The 8,383-nt window shown below is 41.4% G+C and overlaps 1 protein-coding gene and 1 pseudogene across 2 annotated transcripts in view; both read right to left on the reverse strand.

Annotated features, from left to right (window-relative positions):
- Window positions 1-8,383, reverse strand: part of CASP6 (caspase 6) — a 23,017-nt gene that overhangs the window by 9,772 nt on the left and 4,862 nt on the right. The gene's annotated exons all lie outside the window — the stretch shown is intronic.
- Window positions 5,661-6,442, reverse strand: LOC100950958 (annotated as a pseudogene). The gene has a single exon (XR_001161624.2). The product of XR_001161624.2 is annotated as a mitochondrial import inner membrane translocase subunit TIM14 pseudogene (transcript).

An 8,383-nucleotide genomic window follows, 5' to 3' on the forward strand; every position in this document is an offset into this window, starting at 1 on the left:
CCGCCCCGCCCCTCTCCTCCCCTTCCCTCTCCTACTCCGCCCCGCCCCTCTCCTCCCCTTCCCTCTCCTACTCCGCCCCTCCTGTTCTCTCCTCTCCTCCGCTCCCCACGTCTGCTCCTGTCCTCCCTTAACGGCCGCGTCGCCCCCGAGGGCCCTTCCGGGGAGTTAGCGCTCCTACCAGTAATTCTGGTGTCAGCCGAGAGGGAGGCGGTCTCCGCCTCTGCGTCGGGAGATACCAACTGAGCCCTCGGGAAATGCCAGTTGCCACCCCGGAGACACCCAGGTCGCAGAGCATTAGGCAATTGCAGGTCATCTGCAGTGAGCTCTGACTCACCCAATCCCTGCAGCTATAAATATTTGCATTTCCTGACTACCTATGGGTCCCCAAATTGCCCTTTATAAAATTAATGAAGAGCCACAGGCAGGAACTGTGACAGGATATATCTATATCTATATCTATATCTATCTATCAGGCACCGTCCCCCAGCCTGCTTTCCTATGACTGCTCACCACTCAGGAGTCGTAGCTGATGGTAGTAAAGATTCTTAGCGTTCTTCATTGATCCCACAGGTAACATCACGCTTGTGAAATCTAAGGCTAGTTTTTGAGATATTCAGCGCACAGGCCCAGACCAATGGCCCATAGGAAGAACAGACTCAAATGGTCTTGAGACAGGACAGCACAAAAAGGCAATTTCTACACACCTATGATTCTGCCCCGAACCCAGCAGATCCAATTGCCTAACTCTTTGCCCACCAAACTATTGTATCTTTAAAAATCCTTTCTCTCAAACTCTTGGGGAGACAGATTGGAGAATATCCCATTTCCTCTAATGGTGCCTGCAATATTACCGCTTTCTCTGCTATGACTCTGCTGTCTCAGTGTATAGCCTCCCTCCTGAGCAGTAGGCAAAGAAGTGGGAAGGCGGAGGGCGGTAACAGTACAGGCATAGCTTGTTTTACTGCACTTAATACATACTGTTTACAAATTGAAGGCTCCTGACAACCCTCCTTTGAGCAAGTCTACCAATGTCATTTTTCCCACAGTATGTGCTTTGTGTCTCTGTGTCACATTTCAAACTTTGTTATGGTGATCCGTGATCAATGAGCGTCAATGTTTCTGCTGCAATTGTTTCGTGATCTTAACTGATCAACGTGTGTTCTGACTGCTCGGATAAGTTACCAGTTCTGGGCCTCTCTCCCTCTTCTCCAGCCTTCCTTATTCCCTGAGAACAACAATATTGAAATTGGGCCTATCACTAACCCTATAATAGCCTCTAAGAGTTAAAACCAAAGAAAAATTCATACATCTCTTACTTCAAACAAAAGGTGGAAATGATTAAGCTTAGTAAGGAAGAGATATTGAAAGCCAGGCTGAAAGTTAGGCCTGGTGGTGCTAAACCTTTAGCCAAGATATTAATGCAATGAAAAGTTCTTGAAAAAATTTTAGTTTAATCATAGGGCTGGGGCCGGTGGTATAATCTTAGCACTCTGAGAGGCCAAGGCAGGTGGATTGCTTCAGCTCAGGAGTTCAAGACCAGCCTGAGCAAGAGCAAGGTCCCATCTCTAATAAAAATAGAAAAACCAGTCAGGCATTGTGGTGGGCGCCTGTAGTCCCAGCTACTCGGGTGGCTGAGGCAGGAGGATCACTTGAGCCAAGAGATTGCTGTGAGCTATGATAAGACCACAGCACTCTACCCAGGGTGACAGAGTAAGACTCTGTCTAAAAAAAAAAAAGTGCTACCCTAGTAAACAAATGGTGAGAAAGCAAAATAGCCTTATTGCTGATAAGGAAAAAGTTTAAGTGGTCGGGGTAGAAGATCAACCCAGCCACAATATTCCTAAATTTAAGCCAAAACCTAAAGCTAGAGTTAGCAAGGCTCTAACTCTGTCCACTTCTATGAAGGCTGAGAAGTGAGAAAGCTGCAGATGAACAGTTGGAAGCTAGCAGAGGTTAGTTTTATGAGGCTTAAGGAAAGAAGCCATCTTCATAACATGAAAGTGCAAGGTGAAGCACCACGTGTGGGCACAGAAGCTGTAGCAAGTTCGCCAGAAGACTCAACTTAGATCACTGAAGAAGGTGGCTGCTCTAAACAACAAATTTCCAATGTCGATTAAACTTCCAAAATATTGGTGGAACATGCCATCTGGGCCTTTCATAGCTAGGGAGGAGAAGTTAGTGCCTCAAAGCTTCAAAAGACAGCTGACTCCTATTAATGTAAAAAAAAAATTAATGAGGTTTATACTTTGGAAAAGATGAGCTTTACTTCTTATAAAAGGTAGCAGCCTGTTGGGAAGCTATTCCAACCAGCTGGGAAGCAGAGCCCCAACCAGAAGCCAAGCACATGTGCTTCAAAGAAGAGACAAAAAGACTGGGCACACTGCTCACACCTGTAATCCCACCCAGCACTCTGACAGGCTGAGGTAGGAGGATTGCTTGAGCTCAGGGATTTGAGACCAGCCTAGCAAGAGCAAGATCCCATCTCAACTAAAAAAGTAGACTAGCGGAGCATTGTGGTGGGCATCTGTAGTCTCAGTTACTTGGGGGAGGCTGAGGCAAGAGGATTGCTCAAGCCTAAGAGTTTGAGGTTGCTATGAGCTTATGATGCCATAGCGCTCTACCCAGAGTGACAGAGTGTGACTCTGTCTCAAAAAAAGAAAAAAAAAAACCAAGATTTTATACTGAGCAGGGTACTCAAATATACATATTCACCAAGCTGTATGAGTAATCATGAATATTTATGAAAGGAAATCATGCCCATGGTATAATTTTGCCTTATCTCTCCTAGGAACTCAGTTTTAAATTGTTTCTAGGATCCCCTTTGCCAAGAGGGGTCCATTCAGTTAGGATTTTATTTTTAGTTCACAATCTCTTTTCTTTCTTTTAAATTGAGGCAGAGCTTTATTGCCTTCATTAGAGTGCTGTGGCATCATAGCTCACAGCAACTTCAAATTCTTGGGCTCAAGTGATTCTCTTGCCTTAACCTCCCTAGTAGCTGGGACTACAGGTGCCTGCCACCACACCCAGCTATTTTGTTGTTGAGAAGGCCCAGGCCGGGTTAGAACCCACCAGCCCTGGAGCATGTGGCTGGCACCCTAATCACTGAGCTATGGGTGCTGCCACTTCACAATCTCTTCATAGGAACTGGTGACTTTAAATAGAAGCAACTGTTCACTTACCATTCTCAAAATCCTAGGGCCCTTAAGAATTACACAAAATCTACTCTGCCTGTGCTCTATAAATGGGAACAACAAAGCCTGGATGACAGCACATCTGTTTATAGGACAGTTTACTGAATATTTTAAGCCCACTGTTGAGATCTAATGCTCAGGAAAAAAAATTCTTTTCAAAATATTACTGACAATGCATATGGTCACCCAATAGCATGGATAACAGTGTCTAAGGAGATCAATGCTCTTTTTATGCCTGCTAACACAACATCCATTCTGCAGCCCACAGATCAAGGAGAACTTTTGACTTTCAAATCTTACTGAGAAATATATTTCATAAGGCCATAGCTGCCATAGTGATTCTCATGATGGATCTGGGCAAAGTATATTGAAAATTTTCTGGAAGGATTCACCATTCTAGATGCCAGTAAGAACACTTGTGATTCATGGGAGGAAATAAAAATATCCATATTAACAGGCATTTGGAAGAACTTGATGTCAACCCTCAGGGATAATTTTGAGGGGTTCAAGACTTCAGTGAAGAAGTAACTGCAGACGAAGCAGAAATAGCAAGAGAACTAGTTTTAGGAGTGGGCCTGAGGATAAGATTGAATTGCTGTGATTTCTTGTTAAAACTTTCACAGATGACCAGTTTCTTCCTGCCTATGCCTGAGCATAGAGGTGGTTTCTTGAGATGGAATCTACTCCTGGTGAAGATGCTGTCAACACTGTTCAAATGACAACAAAGGATTTATAATATTCCATAAATGTAGTTGATCTCACCACATCAGGAAGATGTAGATAAAATGTTATCAAACAGCATCATATGCTACAGAAAGATCTTTCACAGAAGGGAGAGTCAGTCAAGGCAGCAAACTTACTGTCTTACTTTTAAGAGATTGCCACAGCCACCCCAAACTTTCAGCAATCATCACCTCGATCAGCCAGCAGCCATCAACACGAGGCAAGACCCTCCACTGGCAAAAAGATCATGAGTTGCTGAAGGTTCAGATGATCTTTATCATTTTTTAGCAATAAAGTATTTTTTAAATTAAGGTATGCATTTTTAAGACATAATGCTAATGCAAACTTACAATAGACTACACATAGTATAAACATAACTTTTATATGCACTGGGAAACAACAACAAAAAAATTGTGTGAATTGCTGTATTGCAGTGGTCTGTAACCAAACACAAAGTGTCTCTGAGGTATGCCTCAGTGAAAGTTACTTTATAGGACTTGCGATAATTTATTTTAATGCACTTTGTTTGGATAGGGGATTTGGGTTACAGTAAACTGGAGGCAACTCCTAGATGTTCAACGCTGGCTTTCACAGGTGAGAGTTACACTGGGAAGAAATCAAGCAGAGATTTGTAGAACAGGATCTGTAAATAATGGTTTCTCCAGAGGCAGAGCATGTTGTTGTTGTTGTCATCACAAAATGCCACCCAGTGTGCTAATTAGGTGCAATGGGGAGTTCAATGTTGGATTTAATTTAGCCCCTTCTTGGATGTTTGGTTATTGCAAAAAATTTACTTTGATAACTCTTGCAGATGAAAGGATGGTCTTCCGTTCTGTTAACTCCTCTGGACCTTATTTAAAACATAACCAACTTCACACTGGGAAAAAATTTAAATGTGTCTTGGCACCATTTCTAATACATTAAAATAAGTATAGGGATATTTAAGAAATAAGTATAAGGGACTTGTCTCATAAATACGATACCATTATCTTAGAGGTAAAAATAAAATCTAACTTGGTAGCTTTTCTTTTTTTTTTTTAGTGTTAAATTTATTTATTTTTTCTGAGACAGAGTCTCATTTTGTAGCCCTTGGTAGAGTGTCGTGATATCACATGGCTCACAGCCACCTCATACTTTTAGACCCCAGCAATTCTCTTGCCTCAACCTCCCAAGTAGCTGGGACTGCAGGCACCTGTCACAATGCCTGGCTATTTTTTGGTTGTAGTTGTCATTTGGCAGGCCCGAGCTGGGTTTGAACCCACTACCTTCAGTGTATGTGCCCTAGCCACTGAGCTACAGGCGCTGAGCCATGTTAAAAGAATTTTTAATGTATGAAACTAAATTCTATCAGTGACATTATATATGCACAGGTTACTTTCTTAGATCAAAATCATTATAGCTAAATTCACTTTTAAATATAAGGTTCCCTGAAGCTGGGCCAGTTTGAATGGCTTTTCATGCTACTAAGAGTCCCTACTTCAACACCCTGTGCTAATTCCATCATAATATTCATCACATAGTATTTTAACTACCAATTTACCAGTCTCCCACCAGACTGGAGGCTGAGAGCAAGGACTGTCCACTTCGTCTTGAGTAGTACACAAAGCAACTTACTTGCAATGAGTAATGAACAATATTTCTATTCAATAGTCTGCATTTGTCCATCAAGTATTCTTGTCTATAGTCTGACTTAAAATCCTCAAATTTAAACAAGAAAATTATACCAAGGCTTTAGTTTATGCTAAATCATTTTAAAAACTGAACCTCTGAGGCATTTTATTATAAAAAGTTGGCACTCATATACATAAACTAATATGAACTTAAAATTCATTATAAGTTTACTTCATTTTTTAGCTTGACCTTCTAGTAAATCTTTAGCTTCATTGATTTTGGCTGCTATATAAGGAGATCCTCCTTTGTCTGGGTGATTTAAGAGCATAATTCGTTGATGAGCATCTCTTATTTTCCCTTTATTGGCAGTAGGGCTTACACCTAGTGTTAATGCTACTTCCCGTTTTGTCATTTTGGGTTGAAACCCACCTCTGTAATAGCCACCACTAAAGGCAGATTTTGGCAGACTCTGAAAAACTTGTTTTACTTGAGGCTCCATATGCTTCATGGCTTGCAAAATGTAACGACCTGCAAATCCTACAGCAGCAATGGTTAGTCCAACTGCTACCACTGTACTGGCCATGGCTCCGGCTCAGCTCCCCTACCTCCCCTGGGAGTGCGGATCATCCCAGCCAGGAGGTCGCGACCACTGAATGCGCGCCTTCACCGGTGAGCTTGGTAGCTTTTCTTACCTGTGCTTGTAGTTCAAAAGTTTTACTTGGTCATTAAATTAAGTACAAAATCAAGAAAAGGTTTAGACAAAGCCATTTTCTGTTCATTTCATTGTGTACATAAAATATCTCAGAAATTACTATCTTAGTAACTTATTCTATGATTAAAACATGGAATACCATTATCTTCCTTGTATGGTGGTTGTGATGACTGAATTAAATGACTGTATAGTACTCAGAACACTGCCTGCCATAAAAATAAAAAGATCTCAATGAATATTGGTTACTGCCTTTTTTTTTTTTTTGAGACAGAGCCTCACTATGTCACTCACAGTAGAGTGCTGTAGTGTCACAGCTCATAGCAACCACAAACTCTTGGGCTTAAGTGATTCTCTAGCCTCAGTCTCCCAAGTAGCTGGGACTACAGGCACCTACCACAATGCCCAGTTATGTTTTTTTTGTTGTTGTTGTACTTGTCATTGTTGTTTGGCAGGCCCAGGCTGGGTCCCAGACCGTCAGCTTTGGTGTATGTGGCTGGCGCTATAACCATTGTGCTACCAGCACTGAGCCTTGCTATCTTCTAATACTCACTGAAAGCAGGACTGGCTTTCTCCTGGTTTCCTCAGTACTTAGCCCAGCTGCTGAGCATTTAGGAATTGCTCAATAAATATTTAGCCATTGAATCGGCTTCAGTGTTTTAACATTTTGGCACTCTGAATTTTATCCAGTTTGAATGAGTTACCTGATCACCAGAACTCCTGTCCTTTTGCCTCACTTTCAGGATCTCTGAGTCCTCAAAACACTTCTTCTACAGGAATGGAACCCCAACTGGCTGACCTTCCACTTAATTGAACAGAGCCGATGAAAAGAATTCGTTATCTTTTTCTCCATAGTATGCTAGTACCTCAGAATATTACTTCTATACAGTCTATGTGGTTATATATTTTACTGTATAACTTTATATTGTCTTATCTTAAAACACAAATACAAAATATTTTCTTGGCCAGGTGCCATGGCTTACACCTGTAATCCTAGCACTTTGGGGGGCTAAGGTGGATGGATTGCTTGAGCTCAGGAGTTAGAAACCAGCTTGAGCAAAAGCGAGACCCTGTTTCAAGTAAAAAAAATAAATAAATAAAATAAATAGAAAACTAGCTGGGCGTTGTAGTGAGGACCCATAATCCTACTCAGGAGGCTGAGGCAAGATTTTCATTGTGTACATAAAATATCTTGTAATCCTAGCTACTCTGGAGGCTGAGCCCAAGAGCTTGAGGTTGCTGTGAGCTAGGTTGAGGCCATGGCACTCTACCCAGGGCATCAGAGTAAGAATCTGTCTCAAAAACAAAATATTTCCTTGGGTAATTATTTCAGAATTATAAATGTGTAATTTTAGCCTTTGAAAGCAACACTATCCACAGTAAAATGGTTGCATGCCTGGGATTGGCAAACAGTCTACCCAAGTTCTAATGCCAGTTTCATTATTAGCTGTCAGACACTGAGGATGGGTAATGAGGCATAGCACCAAACCTACTCCTTTTTGAGACAGTAAATGCCAAACTCCTGGAGCAGTACCTAGCCCATTGTAAGCTTTTGGCACATTACTTTTAGCTACTGTAGATTACCTAAACCACCCCTCAAACTATGGTCTATGAATTAGCAATATTAACATCATCTGGGAACTTGTCTACTGCAAATTCTTGGGTCTACCCCAGAACTACAATACAAAACTCGGGGGGTGAAGTTCAGCCATGTGTTTTAACAAGTTCTCCAGTGATTGTGATGTTTGCTTGTGTTTGAGAACTATGAACACGGATTGGAATCCTACCAAGGTCTTTCCTCTCAAGAAGAAAAAGCAAATCCACTGTTTGAAGATAATTCAGACACACTAAGTTAATTGAGAGGACAGCTTGGTTCTTCCTCATTTTATAGCATTTATTTAGCTGAGGGTGAGGGTCTTAGCTTGTTTCCTATTATAGGACTGAAATATATGGAATAAAACTAAGGTCAGAGATAATAAAATTTAAATTTTGGCCACTGTTTTCATTGTTTACTCCACTGTTTCTTCTTACAGAAATCGTAAAAATACTAAATTTTCTGTGATTCTGATTATTATACTTTTTTTTTTTTTTGAGACAGAGCCTCAAGCTGTCCCCCTGGTAGAGTGCCATGGCATCTCAGCTCACAGCA

The sequence above is a fragment of the Otolemur garnettii genome, unplaced genomic scaffold, assembly GCF_000181295.1.
Source record: "Otolemur garnettii isolate 467f Iridium unplaced genomic scaffold, OtoGar3 scaffold00129, whole genome shotgun sequence".
In the NCBI taxonomy this organism is placed as follows: domain Eukaryota; kingdom Metazoa; phylum Chordata; class Mammalia; order Primates; family Galagidae; genus Otolemur; species Otolemur garnettii.